We start from the raw sequence: 27,523 nt of genomic DNA on the forward strand, positions 1-27,523 counted from the left end.
TGACCATTTGTGTGTCTTCCTTGGAGAAATATCTGGAGAAATATCTTTTCAAGCTCTTTGCCCACTTAAAATAAATTATTTTTTCATTGAGTTGTAAGAATTATTTCTATATTCTAAATAATAGGCCCATGTCAACTATATGATTGCAAGCATTTTCTCCCATTTTTGAGCTTTTTATTTTCTTGATTTTATTCTTTGAAGTATACAAGTTTTAATTTTAAAGTCCAACTTACTTTTTTTTTCTTTTTTGCTTTTGCTCTAGATGTCATATGTAAGAGACCATGATCTAACCCAAGGTCAGGAAAATTTACCCTGTGTTTTCTTTCAAAGGGTTTATAGTCTGAACTCTCACATTTAGGACTTTGGTTCATTTTGAGTGAGTTTTTGTATGTGGTATGAAGCAAGGCTCCAACTTCATCCTTTTGCATGTGAATATCTCCTTTTCCCAGCACCATTTGTTGAAAAGACTATTTTGTCCCTATTGAATTGTCTTGGTACCTTTGTCAAAGTGGATTGACCATAAATGTGAGAGTTTAAGTTCTGCATTCTCAATTCTATTCCATTTATCTGTATGTTTACTTAACACTTGTTACAGAAATGCTAAGTATGGATCCCGTTTCTTGTGTACTTGGGTAGATTTAGCGCACATTGCTTGGAGATATGTGTTAAGGCAGTCCTGCACAACAGTTGCATGAGTATTTAATTTCTGAGATAGTTTCCTCAAGATTTTTTTGAGCACTTTGTCCAGTTAACTGAGAATGTCACTCCCTGGAGTGGTACTTCTCTCTTCCAAATGACGTTGGACTTCCTATTCAGATGTTTTCTCTTGAGGGTAATTCCAGACTGAAATGGGAAGGATGGAGCCTAAGTAGTAAGCTGTGGAAAGCAAGGAGGAAGGGGTGTGGGGAAGCTGGGTTTGGGGAGAGAGGTGTGATAATGAGAGACCCAGGGAGGGCTTTTGGGGAAGACTGGGTCAAACAGGGAAGCATGAGCCCAGTCTCTGAACGTTGCTTGTGGTTTTTATGGGATGGTCATGGTTTCTCATGCTTCTCTAGGCCTCTCAAGTCTAGACATGAAACTAAGCAAAAGGCGTCCAGGTGTTAGTATCGGCTGTTACAAGCCTGATTCATAAGCCAGAAATGGTTCCTGTGCCTGTTAGGCTGTTATCTCCTTGACAGATATACCAGCCTTTAAAGGTAAGAGTTCATTCACCATTTCACAGGATGATTGAGCTTTAAAGTTGGTCATTAGGCTGAAGGAATGTTGAAGTATTACCTCAAAAAGGAGATTCTGACGTCAGGAGGATTTGGAAAGGGCTGTTGAACATAGTTAACAGATTTGCTTTTGCTGTTGTTTGCCTAAGTGCAGGATCTCTCAGAAATCCTTAATGTGCCAATATGTCTTTAAGAAGGGAATATAGGAGCAGTGTTTACCAAGGTGACTAGTCTGTGGGAACTCATTTTATCCCCCCATAGACAGCCCTATGAAAGTGTTATTTGGCAGAGCACATTTTGAGAAATTATGATCCAGGATATCACCTTTATTTTTCAGTCATGAAATTTGATTTCTTAGTCTTTTTGAGCTGCTGTTTCTAGGACAGGTCATGTCTACTGGTATATTACATAGAAGCTATGCCATCTCACTTATCAAAAAAGTGAGAGCTTAAATTAGAAGTTAAGACAAACTCCTGAAACATTGCATGTATGTACAGTTAACTTATAAAATACCCTACCTTCCAGGATCTGATTTTTTTTTCACGTTACTTGTTTGTATGCCCAGTCGTTCAGCCATGTTGACTCTTTGTGACCCCATGGATTATAGCCTGCCAGGCTCCTCTGTCAATGGGATTTATCAGGAAAGAATACTGAAGTAGGTTGCCATTTCCTTACTTGTTTAGATTGGTCTATGTGGTGCCTAATAATCCATGATCTGTTGAATGGGTAAAATGTGATTTCTGCAGCTTTTGCTCTGATACACCTTTTAAAAGATAGAGGACAGGAAGAGGCAGGGGAACAGGGACCCGCACCAAGCAAGACGCTGACTTTTGCCATGGAATAAACAAAAACATGAACAGCTACCCAGTTCTGAGTTGTCAATTAAGCTTGTCATACCTGGAATGCTTTCTTAGAGTGGTGTGGTAGAACGGACTGTATGCCATCACATATATGGATGTAGCTAGCTATGCTATATTCTAATGGCTCTTCCATCTTCCCTCCCTCAACCCAAACACCCATCTTCCTTCTTCTTCCAGGTCATCTAAATGTGTGTGCGTATGTGTGTTCAGTCGTGTCTGACTCTTTGCGACCCATGGACTGTAGCCTACCAGGCTCCTCTGTCCTTGGAATTCTCCAGGCAAGAATACTGGAGCAGGTAGCCATTTCTTGCTCCAGGGGATCTTCCCAACCCGGGGATCAAACCTGCTTTGTGTCTCCTGCATTGGCAGGTAGATTCTTCACCACTAGCACCACCTGGGAAGCCAGGTCATCTAATAGGGTTTGTTTATTTGACTTTCCTTTAAAGAGAAGGAGGGTTTCTTTTAACCAGAGGGAGAGTGGCAGGAGAAAGGGGGGAGAGTGTGAGAGAGTGTGAGCATGAGAGTAATAGAAAGACAGGAAGAGAGAAGTGGGAGGGACACATAAATAGATACCTAGTATTGGAAGAAGTCTTTGTGGTATAGATAACTTCACTTCCAGTAAATCCAGATTGTGTGTGTTGGTGTGCCATCTCTGATGTGTAACAACAGCACAGATGGGATTCCCAGTGTCAATAGTTTCCATTCACACCTCTAGTTAAAAGACCCAAGCCCTGTCATTTTTACTTATCTACATTTTCCCACATTCTTGGGAGGCCTGCACTTTTCCTGATGACTATGGGAGGTGTGACATAGGACAGTTCTCTCATGTTGAAGCATATTTCTCCAAAAACTGAGGCACAACCAGAGAATGAAGAGGGCTACTGAGCATATTGAGTCAGAATCTGAGGTTGGGGGTGTTGGGGAAATAAGAGAAGCACAGGTCAGGTGACCATTTTGGGAAAATGAACCATTCAGTTCAGTCCAGTCTCTCGGTTGTATCCAACTTTTTGCGACCCTATGGACTGCAGCACGCCAGGCTTCCTGTCCATCACCAACTCCCGGAGGTTACTCAAACTCATGTCCATCAAGTCGGTGATGCCATCCAGCCATCTCATCCTTTGTCGTTCCCTTCTCCTCCCGCCTTCAATCTTTCCCAGCATAAGGGTCTTTTCCAATGAGTCAGTTCTTCACATCAGGAGGCCAAAGTATTGGAGTTTCAGCTTCAGCATCAGTCCTTCTAATGAATATTCGGGACTGATTTCCTTTAGGATCGACTGGTTGGATCTCCTTGCAGTCCAAGGGACTCTCAGGAGTCTTCTCCAACACCACAGTTGAAAAGCATCAATTCTTCGGCGCTCAGCCTTCTTCACAGTCCAACTGTCACATCCATACATGACTACTAGAAAAGCCATAGCTTTGACTAGAAGGACCTTAGTCGGCAAATAATGTCTCTACTTTTGAATATGCTATCTAGGTTGGTCATAGCTTTTCTTCCAAGGATCAAGCGTCTTTTAATTTCATGGCTGCAGTCACCATCTGAGTGATTTTGGAGCCCCCAAAAATAAAGTCTGACACTGTTTCCACTGTTTCTCCATCTATTTCCCATGAAGTGATGGGACTGGATGCCATGATCTTTGTTTTCTGAATGTTGAGCTTTAAGCCAACTTTTTCACTCTCCTCTTTCACGTTCATGAAGAGGCTTTAGTTCCTCTTCACTTTCTGCCATAGAGCCCCCCCAAATAAAGTCTGTCACTGTTTCCATTATTTCCCCTTCTATTTGCCATGAAATGATGGGATCAGATGTCATGATCTTAGTTTTCTGAGTGTTGAGTTTTAAGCCAACTTTTTCTCTCTCCTCTTTCACTTTCATCAAGAGGCTCTTTAGTTCTTCGCTTTCTGCCATAGGGGTAGTGTCATCTGCATATTTGAGGTATTGATATTTCTCCCAGCAGTCTTGATTCCAGCTTGTGCTTCATCCAGCCTGGCATTTTGCATGATGTACTCTGCATATAAGTTAAATAAGCAGGATGACAGTCTACAGCCTTGACGTACTCCTTTCCTGATTTGGAACCAGTCTGTTTTCCATGTCCAGTTCTAACTGTTGCTTCCTGACCTGCATACATATTTCTCAGGGTGCAGGTCAGGTGGTCTGGTGTCAAGTCAGTAAAGTAATTGCTGTTTTATATTTATTTCAGTTACATATGTTTCTTATTTTCAAAAAGCAAGCAAAACAAAACAAAAGAGCTCAAAGGAAAAGTTAAAATATTTCCCAATATCTCAACCAGAAACTAATCAGTGTTAGCATTAATTTCAGGCTTGGCTGGTGTGTAAAGTGAGAGAGATGATATAGGGAGGGATAAACGATGGGGAGAAATAATTGTATAAGACTGAGCTCAAGTTAAACATGGTTTTAAAAGTAAATAAAATATTTTATTTTACCTCAATTTAACAAAAGCCAAAGAAATAACCAGGCTGCTGAAGAGTAATTTTTTATTCCAACAGGATTAATTCCCTTAGTCAGAAGAGAGATATCTGTCTGGGAGTGAGAATGGGTTGAGTGAGCTAAAACAATGTATATAAAAAACAGCCTAATTCTTTGGCCCAGCAGCTCTCCCCTGATGTCAAATATTTGTCATTTGTGTTATTTTCATTTTGTTAGAATTTATTTTTTGTAACGTAGGCTTCCCTGGTGGCTCAGTAGTTAAAAAAAAAAATCTGCCTGCAAATGCAGGAGCTGTGGGTTTGATCCCTGCTCCAGGAAGATCCCCTGAAGAAGGACATGACAACTCATTCCAGTATTCTTGCCTGGAGAACCCATGGACAGAGAAGTCTGGTGGGCTATGTCCATGATGTCACAAAAGAGTGGAACATGACTTAGCGACTGAACAGCAACAAATACTTTTAACACTTAGTAGCTCTGCCTCCCCTGTCTATTCCCCCACTTATTTAATCCGGTCATTACCATTGCTCTTTTTTTCCCATGGTTTTATCATTCTGGATAATTTTATGTTTGGTGTGGTTCATCATTGTTAAGTTTATTTTGGAAAAGGCTTTTTGAAGCCCTATTTCCTAAGTTGTTTTATCTTTGGGAATTGTTCCATATTGCCTTTATTTTTGAAAGACAACTTTTTTATTGCTAAATTGTCTCCTACAGAGGCTATACTCATTGTATGGAGAATCCCATGGACAGGGAATCTTGATGGGACTACAGTCCATAGGCTTGCAAAGAGTCACACGACTGAAGTGACTTACCACACATGAGTGATTTATGAGAATGCCTGTTTTAATGGGGAACTTTTAAGAATATCTGTTTGCCTGAAATGGTAGAATTATATTGGGCAATAAGTTTGAGTTGATAATCGAATATTCATTTATGGGAACTTTTGAATGTTGGGAAATTAGCTGTTTTCTTAGTGAATTTCTCATTTCCTTGCTAAAGAAACAGTTTTCCCCCAGGCCAAAAGATTACTACTGGGCAGCTCTGTGGAGCTGTTTCTAGCACTTTGCAAAATTGTGTGGAATCCTCTTAAAAGGTTTCCCCCCCTCCCTCCTCACTCTGTGAAAAAAAGTACTTTGCTGGCCTGCAATGGAGGTTTTCTTTTTTTCATCTGAAGATGGTAGACAATGGTAAATATCAGATGCCAAACAAACTGGCATCTGATAATTCTTTGAAGTGATAATTCTTTTTTCTTCTGTTTTGAAACATGATCTTTTGCCTCGTCACAGACTCTTATCTTTAAACTGAACTGCCATTATAAGCCCTTCCTAAAAGACACATGAACTTCACACATCTTTTTGTAATGCTCCTAATGGTTTTCCATGGAAGCTGTGTGGAACTAATCTCTGTACTGACACAGTTTGAAGTACCTGGAAGTTGCAGCTGGGCTTATTACTTAAAAATCCCTGCTGACCTCATGTAGAAAACTAATAGCCTCTTTCATTCTTTAATTCATTGTCTGCAAACAATGGAAGGAGTGGGGAAGAAAATTTCCTAGATGACTTCATATATTTAAGTGTTGGACACCAGGCCTAGGATGACTCAGCTGTCTACCAGCCATTGATTTTTTCAGAGTTGGTTAGAGTGAGAATACACCTGGAAGGTTTCGGGAGGCAGAAATATCCCAAGGTATTCTCACTTTGTGCTAAGGGAAAGGAGGGAGAAAAAAGAGGTTTAGAATGGTGTGGTCTAAAGGTGTATTGGTCTGGCATGGCAGCTACCAGCCACATGTGGCTATGGAAATTTAAATTATTTAGTTAATTAAGATTTATTTATTTATTTATTTTTTGTTAATTAAGATTTAAAATTGAGTTTCTTAGTTGCACTTTAATTCAGTAACCACATTTAACTAGAGGCTGTGATGTTGGACAGCCCCTCAAGCTCTGTTGGCTGGCTCTAGTTCAGATGCTGAGCTTCTATTTCACAATCATTCAGTGTTCATTACCGCCTTAACGAATGCTCTCCTGTCTTTTCTCCCTCCCTCCCACTGCTTTCAGTCATTCTTCTGCTCCAACTCAGGTGATGAAACTCGGTTCTTCTTACTGCCTTGCTGGCATCCTCTGGTTTCTGGGCACCAGATAGCGTCCAGGGAATCCTGTGTATGACTGAGACTAGATCTTTGCACCGCAGAATCAACCAGACTCTGGCCAAGGTCCAAGATTTTGTCAGTGTCCTTTCCAAAGGACCATGGTGCTGGAGATTTTGCCTCTTTAACAATAAAACTGCTCTTTAGAAATATTTAAGTACTTAGGACTTGTACTTTAATTCTCTCTTCCCCTTCTGAATGGATGTTCTTGATGTACAGTCCTGGGTTCTGTCCTACTTGTACCCACGACTGACCCTGTGGTCTTCAGTTTAGTTCAGTCACTCAGTCGTGTCCGACTCTTTGCGACCCCATGAATCGCAGCACGCCATGCCTCCCTGTCCATCACCAACTCCCGGAGTTCACTCAGACTCACATCCATAGAGTCTGTGATGCCATCCAGCCATCTCATCCTGGGTCGTCCCTTTCTCCTCCTGCCCCCAATCCCTCCCAGCATCAGAGTCTTTTCCAATGAGTCAACTCTTCGCATGAGGTGGCCAAAGTACTGGAGTTTCAGCTTCAGCATCAGTCCTTCCAAAGAAATCCCAGGGCTGATCTCCTTCAGAATGGACTGGTTGGATCTCCTTGCAATCCAAGGGACTCTCAAGAGTCTTCTCCAACACCACAGTTCAAAAGCATCAATTCTTCGGCACTCAGCCTTCTTCACAGTCCAACTCTCACATCCATACATGACCACTGGAAAAACCATAGCCTTGAGTAGACGGACCTTAGTTGGCAAAGTAATGTCTCTGCTTTTGAATATACTATCTAGGTTGGTCATAACTTTTTTCCAAGGAGTAAGTGTCTTTTGATTTCATGACTGCAGTCACCATCTGCAGTGACTTTGGAGCCCCCCAAAATAAAGTCTGACACTGTTTCCACTGTTTCCCCATCTATTTCCCATGAAGTGATGGGACTGGATGCCATGATCTTTGTTTTCTGAATGTTGAGCTTTAAGCCAACTTTTTCACTCTCCTCTTTCACTTTCATCAAGAGGCTTTTTAGTTCCTCTTCACTTTCTGCCATAAGGGTGGTGTCATCTGCACATCTGAGGTTATTGATATTTCTCCCGGCCTTAGATAATTTCTTTGTGGCTCAGTTGCCAGTTGAAACCTTGCTCCCAGCTACTTCTTAAGCTATTGAAGAGAAATGCCAAGTGATAAGTGGGGATTTTGAGGTCTGTGTTAAAAGGTGTATTTAAAGGGTTCTGAAAGGGTTTGTGGCCATTTACAAATGGGATTTTCAGTGTTCCATTTGTTGTCTCTTCCTCAATATCAGACACATACCTACCTGGATCAGCTAACTGGCCCATAAAGTCTATCGTATGCTTTGCATAAGTGACTTTCTGAGTGAGGTCTGGGTTTACTGACCAAGGAGCCCTCTTCCAAATCTGACCTACGTGACAGGAGTGGGATGCTGTGGTAGGCAGAGCCTATTGGTCATTTCTGCTGATTGAACTTGGTCTTTCTGACCCTGTGTTCTCATGCTTCCCACCTGACTAGCCTGAAGATGGGCCAAGAGTTTCTGCCTAGTGTTTCAGTTACCTAACGCTGTATAACAATGCCCTTAAAACTTGGTGGACTAAGATAATGACGTTTACTTAGCCCTCAAATCCGCAATTAAAACAGGGCTCTGTGGGGACTGCTGGACTCTGCTCTACTCAGTGTCCTCTGGGACTGCATGAAGGTTGATGTTTGAAGGCTTGCTCATTCGCATGTCTGGGCGTTGATGGGATGGTCTCAGCTTTTCCAGATGAGCCCCTCCATCTGTTCTCTCCATATTACTGTCCTTACATCATGATGGCTAAGTTGAAGGGTGAGAATCCTGACAGAGAGAGAGCATTAAGCGAAAGCTATATTATCATTTCTAACAGAGCCTTGGAAGTCAGAAAGCATTGCTTCAGCTATGGTCACAAGCCTACTCAGGTTCAAGAGAAGGAAACAGACCCTACCAGTAGATAGAGAAATGTTAGTGTTATTTTGTAAGACAAGGTTTGGGATGAGATACATCTTGGTGCCATTGTCTTTAAAAAACACATCTTCCTCACTCTGTAACGAGGATTCAGAGTCGGCATCAGCTCCTTTTAAGCCATTGATAAGCCTTGAGGTCTGGGGCTCATCTCATTTTCAGGAGGTATGATTGTCATTGTTCAGCGCTGGGGCTGTTCTGCCTTTGGGTGTGAGGTGGGGGAGTTTCCATTTGCATAGTACTGGGACTTCTTTGATAGATGCTGTCTATATGCAGAATGATGTGTTGAAACACCTTCAGTGTGCTAAACCCCTTGTTCAAATGATATCTACAGTGAATGCACAACGTGGAAGAATCAAGTGAAGGGCAGGGTCCTGGTTGCTGAAAATTACTTCAAAAATTAACCAGATGGAATCCAGCTGGAGTTTTGATACTTTACATCTCACTTCTGACTTAGATTTTCTTATTTGTACTTTCTATTATTACTCTTTCTTTACATTGTCACTAGATGCAAACTCCTAAACAATTAGGATCCACCTTTCTACAGAATTTTTTTCAGTGTGATAAATGGATGCTTTAGCATATTTCTTTGCCTATCTCTGAGATAAAATCTTCTAGAAGCAAGGGGAAGGGGACACAAGTTTTGGTTTTATGTGCTTTTAGAATAATTTATTGAGGTGTAGTTGCTGTGCAATATTATTTAAGTTTCAGGTGTGCAATATTATTTGTTTCAGGTGTACAATATAGTTTTAAAGGTTATGCTTCTTTTATAGTTATTATAAAATATTGGCCATATTCTCTATTGTGCATTTTATCCTTGTAGCTTATTTATTTTGCACATGGTAGTTTATACCTCTTGATATCCTACCCCTATCGTTCCTCTCTCTTCTTCCCTCTCCTCACTGGTAAGCACTAGTTCTCTATATTTGCGAGTCTGTTTATTTTTTCTTATATTCATTGGTTTTCTTTTTTAGAGTCTACATATAAATGATGCCACTCAGTATTTATCTTTCTCTGTTTGACTTGTTTCATTTGGCGTAATACCCTCCAAGTCCATCCATGTTGTTGCAAATGGCAAAATTTCATTCTTTTTTTATAGCTGAGTAGTATTCTGTTGTGTGTATATGTATATATATCACCTCTTCATCAGTTCATCTGTTGATAGATACTTAGGTTGCTTCCATATCTTGGTAACTGTAAATTATGCTGCTGTGAGCATTGGGGTGCATGTATCTTTTTGAATTAGTGTTCTTGTTTTGTTTTGTTTGGATATATACCCAGGGGTGGAATAGCTGGGTCATGCGGTGGTTCTGTAGTTAGTTTTTTGAGAAACCTCCATGCTGTTTTCCACAGTGGCTGCACCAATTTACATTCCTAGCACCAGCTGCATGAAGGTTCCCTTTTCTCCACATCCTCGCCAACATTTCTTATTTGTGTTCTTTTTGATGATAGCTATTCTAACAGGTGTGAGATGATGCCACTGTAGTTTTGATTTGCATTTCTCTGATTAATGATGTTGAGCATTTTTTCATCTGCCTGTGAGCCATCTGCATGGCTACTTTAGAATGTCTGCTCAGATCTCCTGCCCATTTTTAAATTGAGTTGTTTTGTTTTTTTTTCAGTGTTGAGCATCAATCTGATTAACAAATAACTTGCCACCTGTTGAGTGTAGTACTAGTTACAAAAAACTAGAGTTAGACACAGTCTTCAAATTGCTTCTGATAAACACACTCTCCTGGAGGAAGAAAACAACCTTCAGGGTGCTTCACTTTTCTCTTGCCTTTTTAGCTTTACTCTGCCAATAACCACCTCGATTTTTTAAAAACCTGTTTTCTCTGCCTTTTCATTCTGTTTCTCCTTAGAACTGTTTTTCAGGTTGTGCTGGTTTAGAAGTGTCTCATGCTTATTTTCTTGCAGTAGTCCATCCCCTAGGAGAGGAAACCTCTCTATATCCTTTTTCCTCCCCACCTACATTTGCTAAATTAGTGACTTTTCTTTCAGGCCTCTTACAAGAGACTGTTTACTATTGCCCCAGCAATTCTCCCCAAATGTATACATAATATCTTGGGAAATACCTTTTATAGAATTTGTTTGAAGCTTAGCATCTCAGTCCTTGGGTTATTTTTAGTTAGGGGGACAGACAACTTGAAGTGTGTACATCTGATACCTTAACCACAACCACTAGGTATTTTGTTTCTTGTTATTTGAGAGCATTCAGGTAACATTGATGGAGTATTAGTCATTGTTAGCTTAATGTTTACATTGCTGAACAGACTTTACTAGATTTTTATGAGTGATAGAAGTTTAAAAAATTCGCATTCACATTTTTTAGTGACTCAACTGATAGTCTTTTTAGATCAGTAATGAAATGCTGTCTGTGGTTGCCAATTGTTAAAATCTACCCTACTTCCGCCAGCAGTTGTCAGTTAAGAGAGGTTCACAACACCCACTGATAAAATTCAAACCACAAGATGTTAATTTAAGTTCTTGGGAGGCACTCTCTTCTTACCCTTTAAACTGCTGAGTCACATCCTGCTCTGTATTTTAATTTGGTACAAATGAGATGCAATAGATGTTGGTCTGGCATTAGATACTGAAATGAAATGAAATGCTAAGATAAAAGAAGGCAGTTCTATGGAGTAAATCTTTCTATCATTTCTGGATGCAGGATCAGGGAGTGGTTCTCATCCTACACATTGCATCACAGTCACCTGGGGAACTTGGCTGGGCCTCATCCCAGAGCTTCTGGATGAGTTGGTATGGAGTGGGGCCAGACTTTGGTAGTCTGTAGATGCTCCTCAGGGTGATCCTGCCAGGCAGCCAGGCTTGGGAAATCCTGTGGGAGGTGTCCTCCCTATCCCCCACATTCCTCTCTACCTAGTCATGTCCTGTCCACATCTCTAAGGCTCCCCTCGGGACACCTCTTTAATAGCTCACAACATCAGCTTCTCTGAACTCTTCCCTGTGAATGTCCACAAAACCTCCTAGATAGCCCACCCTGAACTGTGTTCTCACTCATTTCATCTACAGATACCTTATCTCCTTGGCCAGGGTGGGTCCCTCTTTGGATTAAGCTTCAGGTCACTTTTTTCCATCGTTTGGGGTTAGTAGAGCTATGGACACTTTCTGGTGGTGTTCAGTCGCTCAGTCCGACTCTTTGTAACCCCATGAACTGCAGCACAGCAGGCTTCCCTGTCCTTTACTATCTCCCGAAGCTTGCTCAAACTCATGTCTATTGTGTCAGTGATGCCATCCATCTGATCTTCTGTCATCCCCTTTTTCTCCTGCCCTCAATCTTGCCCAGCATCAAGGTTTTTCCCAATGAGTCGGCTCTTTGTCAGGTGGCCCAAGTATTGGAATTTCAGCTTCAGCATCAGTCCTTCCAATGAGTATTCAGGATTGATTTCCTTTAGGATTATTTGGTTTGATGTTTTTGCTGTCTGAGGGTCTGTCAAGAGTCTTCTCCAACAGCACAATTGGAAGCCATCAATTCTTTGACGTATAGCCTTCTTTATGGTCCAACTCTCACATCCATAGTTGATTATTGGAAAAACCATAGCTTTGACTCTACGGACCTTTGTCGGCAAAGGTCTCTGCTTTTTAATATACTGTCTAGGTAGGCACTTTATAGATATTAAGTTGAATTTTCATCAGTTTGGCTGTTCTCAGCCTCTTGTCTTTCACGGTAGTTTCCTTTACTAGCCCACCTTTATCCATCAGTGTTTCTTCCTCTAGAGACAGAGAAGGGCAAGTCAGGGTGGCTAAATAGCAGAAAGAGAAGGAAACTCAGCCTGTTTCTGATTTTCTCATTCAAGAGTGGAGGGATGGTCATATGTCCCGTGGACTCACCCCTCTCCACCCAGAACATTAAGTCTTCAGTTCTGGGGTGGCTCTGAGGACTGTTTGGGGGTAAATGCAACATGCAGGGGGCTGTCCTGCTGGAGAAGGTGAAGTAATTTGAGGATTCATCTCTATCCCAAGGCCTACTGAAGAATATGGGGTTGCTTTAGGAGAAGATAATATACTTTGGGAACTTGGAAACAGTGGCTTTCCTGCTTTGTCAAACAGTAGGGATTCTTACTGCCAGTGTTTCAGGGGTTCCTGTTTCTGGGACCAGGAAGCTGACCATCGTAGATATGGTTGGCAACTTTCTGTTGAGGGGTACAAAGGTGACCCAAGATTCCTGATTATAAGCCATGCTACCTTCTTAGAGCCTGTATTGTTTGCACTAAACCTCTGTAACTGAGAGACCCCCAAATAACAATATTGAAGTTTATTTCTCTCTCTTGTGATTGTCCGGGTATGGTTATTCCTAGGCTGGTACAATGACATTGCCATCCTCAAATAATGGCTTTCAGTTCTGAGTCTAGTTGTCACCATCTCTCAGCCCTCAGGAACAGGGAAAGGTTGAGTGGTATGCTCTTTTTAATATAGCTTCTACTCACATCTCTCTGGTGGCCACCAAGCTGCAAGGAAAGCTAGAAATGTAGCTTCTGATTAGATGAGCTTGTGCCCAGCTAAACCTGAGAGTTCTGTGATTAAAAGAAGTAAAATGGATATTGGTGAACGATAAGCTAAGGCATGCATTATCAGTTCAGTTGCTCAGTCGTGTCCGACTCTGTGCGACCCCATGGACTGCGGCATGCCAGGCCTCCCTGTCCATCACCAACTCCTGGAGTTTACCCAAATACATGTCCGTCAAGTCGGTGATGCCATCCAACCATCTCATCCTCTGTCGTCCCCTTCTTCTCCTGCCATCAATCTTTCCCAGCATCAGGGTCTTTTCAAATTAAGTCAGTTCACATCAGGTGGCCAAAGTATCAGACCTTCGGCTTTAGTCCTTCCAATGAGTATTCAGGACTGATTTTCTTTAGGATGGACAGGTTGGATCTCCTTGCAGTCCAGGGGATTCTCAAGCATCTTTTCTAACACCACAGTTCAAAAGCATCAATTCTTCGGTGCTCAGCTTTCTTCACAGTCCAACTCTCACAACCATACATGACTACTGGAAAAACCATAGCCTTGATTAGACAGACCTTTGTTGGCAAATAATGTCTCTGCTTTTGAATATGCTGTCTAGGTTGGTCATAACTTTTCTTCTAAGGAGCAAGCGTCTTTTAATTTCATGGCTGCAATCACCATCTGCAGTGATTTTGGAGCTCCAAAAAATAAAGTCTGTCACTATTTCCATTGTTTCCCCATCTATTTGCCATGAAATGATGGGACCAGATGCCATGATCTTAGTTTTCTGAATGCTGAGCTTTAAGCCAATTTTTTCACTCTCCTCTTTCACTTTCATCAGGAGGCTCTTTAGTTCTTCACTTTCTGCCATAGGGATAGTGTCATCTGCATATCTGAGGTGATTGATATTTCTCCCAGCAATCTTGATTCCAGCTTGTGCTTCATCCAGCCAGGCATTTCTCATGATGTACTCTGCATATAAGTTAAATAAGCAGGGTGACAGTATATAGCCTTGGCGTACCCCTTTCCCTATTTGGAACCAGTCTGTTGTTCCATGTCCAGTTCTAACTGTTGCTTCCTGGCCTGCATACAGATTTCTCAAGAGGCAGGTCAGGTGGTCTGGTATTCCCATATCTTGAAGAATTTTCCACAGTTTATTGTCATCCATATAGTCAAAGGCTTTGATGTAGTCAATAAAGCAGAAGTAGATGTTTGTTCTGGAACTCTCTTGCTTTTTCAATGATCCAACAGATGTTGGCAATTTGATCTCTGGTTCCTCTGCCTTTTCTAAAACCAGCTTGAACAGCTGGAAGGTCATGGTTGATGTGTTGCTGAAGCCTGGCTTGGAGAATTTTGAGCATTACTTTACTAGCATGTGAGATGAGTGCAATTGTGTGGTAGTTTGAGCATTCTTTGGCATTGCCTTTCTTTGGGATTGGAATAAAAACTGACCTTTTCCAGTCCTGTGGCCACTGCTGAGTTTTCCAAAATTGCTGACCTATTGAATGCAGCACTTTCACAGCATCATCTTTCAGGATTTGAAATGGCTCCACTGGAGTTCCATCACCTCTACTAGCTTTGTTCATAGTGATGCTTCCTAAGGACTACTTGACTTCACATTCCAGGATGTCTGGCTCTAGGTGAGTGATCGCACCATTGTGATTATCTGGATCGTGAAGATCTTTTTTGTACAGTTCTGTGTATTCTTGCCACCTCTTCTTAATATCTTTTGCTTCTGTTAGGTCCATACTATTTCTGTCCTTTATTGGGCCCATCTTTGCATGAAATGTTCCCTTGGTATCTCTAATTTTCTTGAAGAGATCTCTAGTCTTTCCCATTCTATTGTTTTCCTCTATTTCTTTGCACTGATCACTGAGGAAGGCTTTCTTATCTATGCTTGCATGCATGATAACCTGCCAAAATTTCAGATCTACAAACCATCCCCTTGTTCATTTCTTTGGATAAAAGAAATGTAACCTGTACAGGTACAAACTGCTATATTTTAAAATGGATAATCAACATGAACCTACTGTATATCACAGGGAACTCTGCTCAATGTTATGTGGCATCCTGGATGGGAGGGGAGTTTGGGGGAGAATGGATACATGTATATGCATGACCGAGTCCCTGTGCTGTGCACCTGAAACCATCTCAACAATGTTAATTGGCTATACTCCAATACAAAAGAAAAAGGGTTTTAAGAAAATACACTACATTGTCCAAAGAAACCACAAATGTATCCTTGATGCCTTGAAGTCATGGTGGGAAGCAGAAGGTTTGCAGTGGGGTGTGTGGTATTCCTGCATTTTGAGGAGGATAGACCATGAGCTAGAAAAGGATGCAGAAAGTGTGCAAGTAGCTGTCACACAGATAGTGTTGATAAACAAAGTCTGGTATGCCGGGAAAGGTTTTGGCATCTGTGAGGATCAGTGTGTGTGTTTGGTAAGAGATTTGCTAACCTGATCAAGAGAGTTCAACTGAAATTTGATGGGAAGAAAAAAAGGATTGAAATCTGACTGAGTAGAGAACAATAGGCATAGCAAAGGGAAGACCAGTGGCCAAGAAAGAGAACTTCAGTAATTCGCTAAAAGAACACCAGAAGGCAGGGTGGTTGTCATACCTTTAGCTGTTTGCCAGGATGCAGCCTCTGAGGACTAAGCAGAAGTGAACGTGAAGTCGCTCAGTCGTGTCTGACCCTTTGCGACGCCATGGACTGCAGCCTACCAGGCTCCTCTGTCCATGGGATTTTCCAAGCAATAGTACTGGAGTGGATTGCCATTTCCTTCTCCAGGGGATCTTCCCAATCCAGGGATCAAACCCAGGTCTCCCGCGTTGTAGACAGACGCTTTACCATCTAAGCCACCAGGACTAAGCAAAGTGAACATTAAAAGTTGGGCCTTGATTTGATCATCTAATTTGTCTCACCAGGAAGGTTAGGATGTTTCTAATGATGAAGATAGGATTTTGGAAGGGAATATTTTGCTTTAAGAAGCAGGCCTGTGGAAATCCAGGCCCTAAAGGTAGATTTCTAGGTGAGGGCAGTGGGAATAGAGAAACCACAGAAAGTTTTTCTAGTGGGGTCAATATTATGGATTGCCAGACAGGTTATGGATGGTACTTTCTCCTCACAGATTATTACTCTTAGTGTTAGTCACTCAGTCATGTCCAACTCTTTGTGGCTGCATGGACTGTAGCCCACCAGGCTGCTCTGTCCATGGAATTCTCCAGGCAAGAATACTGGATTGAGTTGCAATTCCCTTCTCCAGGGTATCTTCCAACCCAGGTATCGAACCTGGGTCTCCTGCATTGTAGGCAGATTCTTTATCATTTGAGCCACCAGGGAAGCCCAACTCTAGAGGGAATGCCAAACATGTTGGTAAAACCCACTGGAAGTTTTATTCTGCTAACTTCTTATAAACTCTTGACTTGTTCTGGTAATCTAATTTTTAAGAAGCCTGAGAAAATAATGCAAGGAAGAATATCTCTGGATTTCTTTCTGACCCATAAACAGAATTGGCCAGTGATATAAAGTGACAGGAACCAGGAGATGAAATCCCCAAAGAAGCCTGCTTTGGGCAGAGCTCTGTATGCTACAAACATTTCAAACAGTTCAAAGAAAGAATCTCTCCTGTGGCCAAAGAAAATGGTAAAGAGACTTCAAAAAGAAAGGGATAGCTAAAATGTTCTGAAATATACATGTAATCCCAAATAAGTCTAGTGAAGAGGAAAGGAGAGTGGCTCCTTGGAAATAGATCAATATGCTTACACAGAGGACTTTTTCCCTCTTAACTAGGATTAAAGAAGGATATTCAGTCTAGCTTGATTGTCATGGCCGCTCATCTTTAAGTTGCTTTCCCCCAGAATGTAAAGATGAGTAAAATTCAGTCATTGATCGTGATGTAGATCTAACATCTAGTGGTCAGGTTGCAAAGAGTAACCTCAAAATGTGGGCAACTTATGACATACTTAAAGGCACAAAAGTAAGGTAGGAGTTCAAAAGAGAAACAAAACCAGGGTGGGGGTGCTTTCGGAAAAGGTTTCGTGGAGCAGATGATGCTTGCAGTGCCCTTTGGAGGGTGGGGAGAATGTCCATAGATGGAAGAGAGACATCAGATTAGAAGTATGCTTTGCAGAAAAGAACTAGCCTAAGAACCAGGGCAGAGTGGTGTAACTGCAGGAGAGTATACGATGTTAGGTATGCAGGTGTGAGATTTTATAGTTGAGGTTTGGTTAATACAACTAAAATATAACTGAGTGATGTCTGCCAAGTACTGTGCTTAGTGCATGACATGTATTATTTCAGAGAGTCTTCAGAAAGACTTAGTAAGATTATTTGGCCCTTTTTTCAGATGAGAAAGCAACTCAGTAGTTTAGTAACACAGAGTAGGTGGTAGATAGAACCAGAGGCTGAAGTCACATAAATTTCACTGCCTTGTGAAGGGCTTAGGATTTTTAACCAAGTTCAGTGACCAGTGGCAATTTTTTGTAGAGAAGAGACGCTGGAATCTTTCTGGAAAGATGAACTGGGCCAGGAAAACATGAGGTAGATCAAAGTGTTGGAAAAGAAAAAGTAGAGACCCGCCTAATGGGGGTCTAAAATGGATTGGTGGTTATAGGGATGAAAGAATGGAAAACAAGTTTTGGGGTGAGGAGGTGAGGGTCACGGCACAGCTAGAATCTACAGAATTGGGGGATCTGGGAGGGAAAGTTGGGGTTAAACCAGGAGAGGGTGGTTGCCTTAATCAGAATCAGGGGAGTCAGCACAGGTATCGGCATAAGGGATTGATGAGTTTGCTCGTGAAGTAAGCGGTAGACCTCCTGTTCCGATGATAAATCCAGGTGTGTCTGCCAGGCTGTGGGCTAAGGGTGGGAGCAGCAGAGCGCGTGGATGGCTGCCTAACTAGGAGACATGTGACCAGCAGGGGCTTGGCGTTGGAACCAAGCCCTGGCCGTCAAGGCAGCCAGTCAGTATTGCCAGAGGACAGGGTTTATGCATAGCAAGCTCTTCCTATTTTTTAAGGATGTCAGACCTATTCAAAGTCTATTTGAAGTGTTTGATAAGGTATCTATCTTGTGATAGCCTTGTGAGCAAGGTAGAAAATTAAGGTCTGAGTCAGTAGCTTCTCCTCTGGTGAAGCCTAGGATTTGTTTAGATGTGTGACATGGAATTTTCATAAGATTTGGAAATAACCTGTGCCATCTCCTCCACATCTGCCTGTAAGTGCGCTCTCCTAGAAATCCTGCCAGCTATGAATCGTCCATCTGTGAACTTCTGGAAGGCTGGTAGTAAGGACCATGGCCATTCAGGCCTCTCCCAGTCTCCTGTTCCTTTCTTCACGGACGTGCTGTCTTCCAGTTCTGTGCACTAGAATCATCATTTGTCAGTCTCGTCCTCCCTTCCCGCTTGGAGACGTTGGAGGCAGTTGCAGCTGTCAAGCTGAGGCCAGGGCTCACCTAAAGAAATACCATGGAGGGCAGCCTAGAGTAGGAAGAAAACTATCCACTGTCAGAACATCTTGCCAACAGCCCAGCAGCAGCTTGTACAACTTTCTAGCTTTAAAAAAAAAAAAAAGGAAGATAACTTATTTAAACATCATCTAATTTCACCAACTCTTTGAAGTGGATTTCAAGAATACACACGCTACACAGGAAATAGTGGGAAGTCAAGAGAATTGGAGCACAGGGACAATAAAGGTAAGCCAAGCACACAGAGAGGCTCTTCTGCTGCCATTGAGGTTCACCAGCAGTGCGGCCATCAATCTGATTCATGCACCCTCGTGCCCCCAGTAAAGAGGCGTACGTTATAATGTGTAAATTCTCAATGACTAAAAGCTATACCAAGCCGGTCACTTAGGAGAGGCACTTTGATACTGAGATCTGAATGTATAGCCTATTCTTATAAAAGTCCTTCAAAGAAGTCTTTGTCTCGTGTGAATTGGTACGGCCATTTGGAGGAGCAATATGGAATAGCTGGTTAAACTAAAACTAGTTCTACCATATGATACAGCAGTTCCGCTTATTTTAGACAGTCGGGCCGCAGCCTCCCAAGCAGCAGATCATGTAGCACTGTTCTTAAGGGCAAAGAATCAGAAACAACCTAAAGGAGAATAAGTCAAACAAGGCGACATCATACCATGGAATTATGTGGCAGGAATAAACTTGGGTGTGTGTGTGTGTGTTAGTTGCTCAGTTGTGTCTGACTCTTGCAGCCTCATGGACATCTCTGCCCATCAGAATAGCCCACCAGACATCTCTGTCCATCAGATTCTCCAGACAAGAATACTGGAGTGGTTAGCCATTCCCTTTTACAGGGGATCTTCCCAACCCAGGGACTGCACCCATGTCTCCTGCATCGCAGGCAGATTCTTTACCATCTGAGCCACCAGGGAAGCCCACCGTATGTGTATGTGTGTGATAATTTTGAGTGATAATAAACCAGCTGCAGAAAGAAATGTATGGTATGATAGTATTTATTATGCACAATTTTTAAAAGAAAAATGATAGATATGTTTATGCAGATAAGGATGGAGACCTATTAATTTGGGGTGCTAGGAATATAGATATTTGTATATATCCTTTTTATTTTTCTCATGGGAAGAGAAAAGCAGCCACCATGGTGTTGTCACAACAGTGACCACAACATCCTATAGTAACTCATCCAGAGATGACTGCCCCTTACCTTTTCTGTGCTTTTATATGGACTAACTCATCGAATCACCCCAACATCCCTTTCGGGGCAATGCTTTATTTCCAACTGTCAAATGAAACACAGGATTTGAGAGGCTGAAAACTTGCCTAAAGCCACCTACGAAGACTGGATTTGAACCCAGGCAGTTTGAATGCAGAACTTGTAGTCTTTTTCACCCTAATTTTATTTATCTGTTTGTTCGTTTGGGGCTGTGTGGGGTCTTCCTTGCTGCCCTGGCTTCTCTGGGTGAGGCAAGCAGGGGCTACTCGGTGGCTGCGGTGCGCAGGCCTCTCTTTGCAGTGGCTCTTTTATTGCAGAGAGTGGGCTCTAGGGCATGTGGGCTTCAGTAGTTGCGATCCCTGGGCTCCAGGGCACAGGCCTAATAGCTGTGGCACAAGGGCCTAGTTGCTCCTCGGTATGTAGGGTCTTTCTGGACCAGGGATCGAACCCGGGTCTCTTGCATTGGCAGATGGATTCTTTACCACTGAGCCACCAGGGAAGCCCCAGAGCTTGTAGTCTTAATTATTACACTGCTCTATAGAATTTCCCGGTATCCTCATGTGGGTTGTTGGCTTAGCTCTTTGTTTTCACAGATATGATCTCTTTCATTGTAGGTCAGAGGCTTAAGTCTAGAGGATAGTGCAGGGAAAGCAATTCTTCACAGATCAGAATAGTACAGTTCCATCAGCTCATCCATTTGATGATCTGGCTTGAGCTGGTATACAAATTATACTTCTGGATTATTTGCTGGTGGCCCTCAACCCTTTTTCCATATCAGAATCACTTAAAAGCCTGACCCCCACCCCAGGTTGCAATATGATAGATCTGGGCCTGGCCATCAGCATTTTAGAAAGTTCCCTACGTAATTCTAATATGCAGTCAGAGTTGAGATTCATTGCCTATAAAGTCTGGACAGTACAGTGTTCAGGGTCATAATGTTTGGCAAGAGCCTGGAGGGTTAGATGCTTTGTGTTGAGGAAGGATAAGTCTGTGGGTGGTGACTCTTGTGACCAGACCACGGTGATTGTCTTGTGAAATTCAGGCTCCTGATCAGGATAAAGGGATTCACAGACCTCTGCCTGCCCCACTGTACCCATGTGGACCTTGGCAGGATAGGATTTTTCCAGCCAACTATCTTCCAGGTGTTTGGAGATCTGTTGGAGAAAACTCAGCATGATAGGAGTGTTTTAAGCATGGGAGCGGGGACAGGAAACACATATACCTGGCTTTTGCTGTCCTTGGCTTAAAGGAGAAGCTAAGAAACAGGACAGAATCTTCCTCGGAAAAGAGCTCAGGGTCTCCTCCAGTCTCCTAATGAAAGTACACTGGATGTCCCAAGGTTCTATGCCAGAGATGCAGTATTCAACCACAGCAGTGATCCTTATACCTGTGTGTCAGAATCTCCTGGAGAACTTGCTGAAAACAGATGACTCAGCCCCACCCTCAGTTCCCAAATCTGCAGGTCTGTGACGGGGCCTGGGAATTTGCATTTCTCACAAGCTCCCAGGTAATGTTGATGCTCCTGGTCTGAGCTCAATTTTTGAAAACCCACAAGCTTTGGATAATAAAAGAAGGTTTTGGAGCTTCCAAAATTTGGCTTTTAAAAACAATGATCCATGAGATTTTGAAGAAGGTAGATAGATCTGGGCACTTTGAGAAATGACTCTACAGTTACGGGGATTTGCAGTGGGTTGGCACAGTTGGTCCCCGAAACGTTAATTAATGAACAAATTAACATCAAGCTATGGAGAAAACCTCAGTGCCCTTGACACTCTTCTTATTAAATCTCCCATGTGGTTTACTTGGGTGAGGACAGAATTCACACGCCTGTGCAATCTCTGAATGGCACAACAAAGGAAAAATTGGCCAAACACACAGAATGACAGTTGCTGCCCAGAGATATCTTGATAGGCTGGGATGATGAGATAAAACTAATATGGGGTAATTAATCATAATAAAGAACCATCAAGAATTTCAGCTAAAGGAAGTAAGGAATCCTGCTCAGAAAGAAGGCAGGCCAGCTTCTCCACAGTTCCTATCACATCACAGTCCTAGAGAACTGCAAGGACAGTGGATGCTAGGAAGGGGGTGGGAGTCCCCAGCTAGGATGAAGTGAGGCAGTATTAACAGTTGTGGTGTGTATAAGGCAAGGGAGGTGATTGTTTCTTTCTGTCCTGCTCTCAGCAGACCATGCCTGGAAGTTGTCTTTACCTCTGGGAATCATTTTCAGGGAAGCACAGACAAATTGAAGTGTAATCAGAGTTGGATATCTGTGATTATGACGATCAGATAAGAAGTGGCTGATGCGAATGTGACTGGTTTGGGGAAGAAAAGATTTGCTGGGTGGGGAGTGGAAGTGATGGTAGTTCCAATGCATGTTATGGTGATAGAAGTGGTTCATCTTCTCTTTAGTGATGGAGTGCAGATGGAGGACCCATGTATCCTAGTGAGACAAAGTTCAACTCTAAGTGAAAAGGCATTTTTAACAAAAAGTAACATGGGGTGCCCTGTTTCTGTTATGGGAAATGGTCAAGAAGAAATGACCCAGCAATGTTACTGAGAGAATTCTTGCTTTGCGTGAAAAGTTGGGCTAGAATTCACTCTTAGGTTCCAGGATTCTGTGTAGCGACTGACCAGTATTTTGAGGCTTTTCATTCTTTTTATTCAATGGTGGAAGATAAATGGTTTGAACAAAACTTAAACCTGGTGTCCCTGTCAAGGTTTTTGTCTCATGGAAGCTGCCACACTTCAAATCTGTGTTCCCATGCATTTCTGTTGCTGGATTGGGATCTGCGCAATAACATGTTCCTCTCTGAAGAAGTGGAACACAAAGGGCAGATAATGTGCTTTTCGTGGATTGGGAGGGGGTGGAAATGGATATTCTGTTTTAATGTGACAAAGTGAGCATTTGAATCTTTAGACCTCTAGACCCCTGTCCTCCCAGCAGGTCTAGGATAGAGAAAATACAAGGACAGAAGGTTTCTGGAGGGGCTGTCTGCCATTAGGGTAGAGGGGGTGGCAACTCCTTTGCCTCTGAGCCGCAGGACTCATCCCTCAGGGACAGTCAGATGTCAGCCTCCCTGAATCAGTCCAGCCATCCAGAGTCCAGATAGTTAATGCAGATTGGCCAGCATCGCACACAGAAAGCCAGGGCCAGCTGTCCAAGGGCATTGTGGTTAGAACTAGCTTCTGGAAAGCTCTGATCATTTTGGAGCTTACAGTCAAATAATGAAAGCCCTACTTTTGATCATGTAACATTTTGGGGAATCAAGATGTTTCAGAAGGTATCATTTCCAAAAAGATGCATATCCAGGATTTGAATAATTTTCTTTTACCATAGAAGACCATAAACGGACATTCCATTCAGTACATAATTTACCCATATATTTGTCAACTGAAATACAAACATACAACATGAAAGCTGTGAGTTCTAGTTTTATTTGGGGGCTTACTGAGGGCTGTAGCATGAGAGACAGCCTCTCAGATCGCCCTGAAGACTGCTTCGAAGAAGTCGGGAGAATAGCTCAGTAGGTATGTGATTTTGGAGAAGGGGTACATGCAATCAAGCACACATCTTGGCAGGGGTTTGCTGCCAGTCATGAGGAACAAATATCTTAGTTAATGGTTTTAATACTTTTCTAAGTATGGAAAGATGCAAGAAACTGCCTGCATAAAATTTCTTCTGAAAATATCTAGCTATCTAAAGGCCTGTTCTGCCAGTTTTCCCAGAGCACAAAGTGCCTCATTCCTGATTCCATCCGGAAATCCTTTCATGGTATGTTGAAGGTCAATGACTGCGGTAGCTAATCCTTGAACTGGGTGGTGAAGGACCTTCTTTAGTTGGCATATCTTACTGGGGAATTTTAAATTAACTGAAACTGTATGCCATCTGGTCTTCATAGGAGTTGTTTCCAAGGCTGGAAGCAAACCCTGTGTTTCTCAAGCAAAACATAACCAAATGTGTGAGTGCAGACCCTCAGGTCTAATAGATCAATAAATGGCTGTGTTATATGCTGCCACTCCAGATCTACCAGTTTAGCTGCTTTTGGGGGCAGCCAGTGGTGATGAACTATGTGGCTTTAATCTTTCTGCATGTCTGGCTTGTCCCAAAGTAAGCATGCTGCTTTGACAGTTAAAAAATCTGTTCACACTTGTGTTACAGATTTGGGGAAATGTTAATATATTGAAAGACAAAAACGTTTCAACATTCTGTAGAGTACTTATTTGTTTTTGGTTGCAAGAGGAGTATAGGATTGTATCTTTGATGCATATGCCACTTCCAGGAAGTCAAGTAAGGAGGATGTGAAGCTAGCTTCTGTTAAGTGTCTATTGCATTCAGGGCAGGCTCTTTATCCTCATTTTCTCATTTAATCCTCACAGTTCCCCATTTCCTGCATAAAGAAACCCTGAAGATCAGAGAGGTTAATACATTGATCAAGATGAACAGAGTTTGTAATAAGGGAGCACCAATTTAAAACCAAGTCTAGCTCCTTTCAAGGCACATAAGTCTTTAAAAAAGTTTTTTTTAATTGAAGTGCTTCCCGGGTGACGCAGTGATAAAGAAACTGCCTGCCAATCCAAGAGATGCAGGAGATGCCGGTTTGTGCCCTGGGTCAGGAAGACCTCCTGGGGTGCAAAATAGCAGCCTACTCCAGTTTCCTTGCCTGGGAAATTCCATAGATAGAGAAGCCTGGGGGGCTATCGTCCATGGGGTTGCAAAGAGTCAGACATGACTGAACACACAAACACATAGTTGATTTACAATGTTGTGTTAATTTCTGCTGTACAGCAAATTGACTCAGTTATACACATATATACATTCTTTTTTTACATTCTTTTCACTATGGTTTATCCCAGGATATTGAGTATAGCTCCCATCCATTCTGTGCGTAGTAGTTTGCATGTGCAAACCCCAAACTCCCAGTCAGTCTTTCCTCCATCCCCTCGGCAACCACAACTCTGTTCTGTATGTCTGTGAGTGTTTCTGTTTCACAGGTAGGTTCAATGGACATGAGTTTGAGCAGGCTCTGGGAGATGGTGAAGGACAGGGAAGTCTGGCGTGCTGCAGACCACGGGGTCGCAAAGAGTTGGACATGATTGAGTGACTGAACAAGAAGATCATTTGTGCCATATTTTAGATTCCACATATAAGTGATACGTGGTATTTGTCTTTTTCTTTCTGACTTCACTTAGTATGATAATCTCTAGTTACATCCTCGTTGCTGCAAATGGCATTATCTCATTCTTTTGTGGATGAGTAGTATTCTTTTGTGTATGTCGTCTTCTTTACTCATTCATATTTCGGTGGACATTTAGGTTATTTCCATGTCTTGCTATTGTGAATAATGCTGCTATGAACATAGGGGTACATATATCTTTTAAAATTATGTTTTTGTGTAGATATATTCCCAGGAGTGGGATTGCTGGATTATATGGTAATTTTATTTTTTAGTTTTCTTAGGAACCTCCATACTGTTTTCCATAATGGCTGCACCAGACTGGCAGGCTACAGACCATATGGTTGACTGAAGCAACTTACCAAATTACATTCCCACAAGCAGTGCATGAAGGTTCCCTTTTCTCCACATCCTTACTGACTTTTGTTATTTGTGTTCTTTTTGATGATAGCCATTCTGACAGTTGTGAGGTGATGCCTCATTTTAGTTTTGATTTACATGTCTCTAATAATTAGTGATATTGAGCATCTTTTCATGAAGGCGCATAGGTCTTGATGTGAATCTCTCTTTGTGTCTTTTCCCAAACTGTACATTCTTTTCTTAGTGAAAATTTCTAAAATAGGTCTTAAAATAGCCTTTGTTGCCAAATTGCTCGACAGTGCTTTGGTCTTTTATTCTTCCCCTTTCTTGGTAGAAATAGGAGTTCTCTCTTCCCTAATTGAGCCTCTGGACGACATATGTTTGCACCTGTTATGCCCAGTGGGCTTGTAACCAGAGCTCCATTTTCTCTTGGACCCGGCCCTGCTGCTTGTCCAGATGGGTGGCAGTGGTGAGAGAGGACCCAAGCTCATCTCAGAGGCCCAAGAGAAGCATTTTTGAATCGACGTAAATGCACTGAGCTTCTTATCCCAATAGGGATTGGATTTGGCTACTCGGTGATTTGTTGAAATGAGAGTGAGTCTCTGAGTTCCGTTGCACAACAAACGCTTGCATTAGCCAGAAGGCACAAGAGCCGTCATATTTCCTGTTCTAGCAAGCTCGGGAGGTCCCAGCTCTCTGTCCTTGGGGTATGTTGACAGGTACCTGCAGGAGCAGAATAACCAGCTCCTCACCAGGCAGATCAAAGGCCAGAGGGTGCAGAAACCTTGTGGGGAGGCTGCATATGCTCCGTGTCTTGATCCAGGTGGTGGTTATGTCAGTATTTGCAAATATAAAATGTAAGCTCTCAGGGTTGTCTGTGCACTTAAGATTTGTTCACTTTACTGTATGTAAGGTGACTCAGTGAATAATAAGGGGGAAATACAGGTTGTTCTCAGTCTATGAGCAAGGAAACTCTTGTATTTTGTTCAAACCAATACTCTTCTTGAGTTAGAGGTTGTCCATGGGGGGATTGAAAGCACCAGTGTTTTTCATGTGTTCCTGCCTCTTCAAGACTTACACCACTGCATCTGTGGCCTGGCTGCTGGCCAGTGTCTGTCTCCCTACAGGGCTTTCTCTTTGCCCTTTTACTTAGCTAGTTGGAGTAGATGACACCAGACTTTCATGTGACTCCCCTTTGTCAAGGTCCTCTGTGTAAGGACTCTCATCGAGGTCTTTCCTCTGGTGACCCACCTCCGCGCCCTCCCCGCTGCCCGGGCCAAACCCAGGCCAGCCTGCAGGGTCCCATAAGTTGGAGGCAATAGCTGCCTCATTCCATGCAACCAGCTTACTCCTCTGATACCTTAGTCTGGGGCTACTACTGCCTTCATTCTTTATTCTGCCCTGATTTAAGCATATCCTTTCCCCAGAATTTGACTTCTTTTGACCTTTAAGTTGCCCTTAGTAATTTTGACTGAATTTCTGATGAGGTTAGATAGGAAGGGGCTGGGGGATGAAACATTTATTTCCTTAGACATCATCTCAAACTCACCCAGGGGTGGATCTGGGCAGGGTTGTGGATTCCCACCTTTTATTTTACCCAGAAGAGGAGGTGAAGGAGGAGGAGGCAGGGGTGGGGGCCACAGCAGATGGTGCCTTCGGAGGTCTTTACTCAAAGTTCCAATTTCAATGAGTATAGGATTTAGCTTACTCACAGCTCTGGCCTTAGTAGCTGTTGCCTGCAAGGTGAAATTTGACAGGGTTAAAAGATAGAGGTGACTCTTTTAATCAGATGCCTCTACTCTAGGACAGGATTATGGTGTTTCTGATTTGGCACAGTTTCAGAATTGTGACTCTTATTTTATGGACTAAGTGCTCTTTTCTGTCCCTCTGCACGTGTCACACTTCACTTTGTCCCGTGCTCTCACTGTTAGAATCTCAGCCTTGAAACAGAACAAAACAAAACAAAAAAAAACACACAAACGTGGAATCCCTTTGTTGGCATTTCTCATCCACTGTGAAACCGGTTGTCATAGCAGTGGCTGCCCCCCCCCCACAGACATTTCATCACTTGGGGTTCCCATCAGGTTTTTCTTTTTCTTTCTTTCTTAAATAGCAACAGCCAACACTGCTTTTAAACACACTATTGATATATCTTAACAGCCTCTCTTGTCATTTTTAACTGGGCTGCATTTGCTTCTAACTTTAGGTACAATTA

The 27,523-nt window shown here is 42.5% G+C and overlaps 1 protein-coding gene across 9 annotated transcripts in view; it reads left to right on the forward strand.

Moving 5' to 3' along the window:
* The window catches only part of OSBPL3 (oxysterol binding protein like 3), a 196,352-nt gene that overhangs the window by 64,882 nt on the left and 103,947 nt on the right, over positions 1-27,523 (forward strand). The window lies entirely within an intron of this gene.

This window comes from Ovis aries, chromosome 4, assembly GCF_016772045.2.
Source record: "Ovis aries strain OAR_USU_Benz2616 breed Rambouillet chromosome 4, ARS-UI_Ramb_v3.0, whole genome shotgun sequence".
Lineage (NCBI taxonomy): Eukaryota > Metazoa > Chordata > Mammalia > Artiodactyla > Bovidae > Ovis > Ovis aries.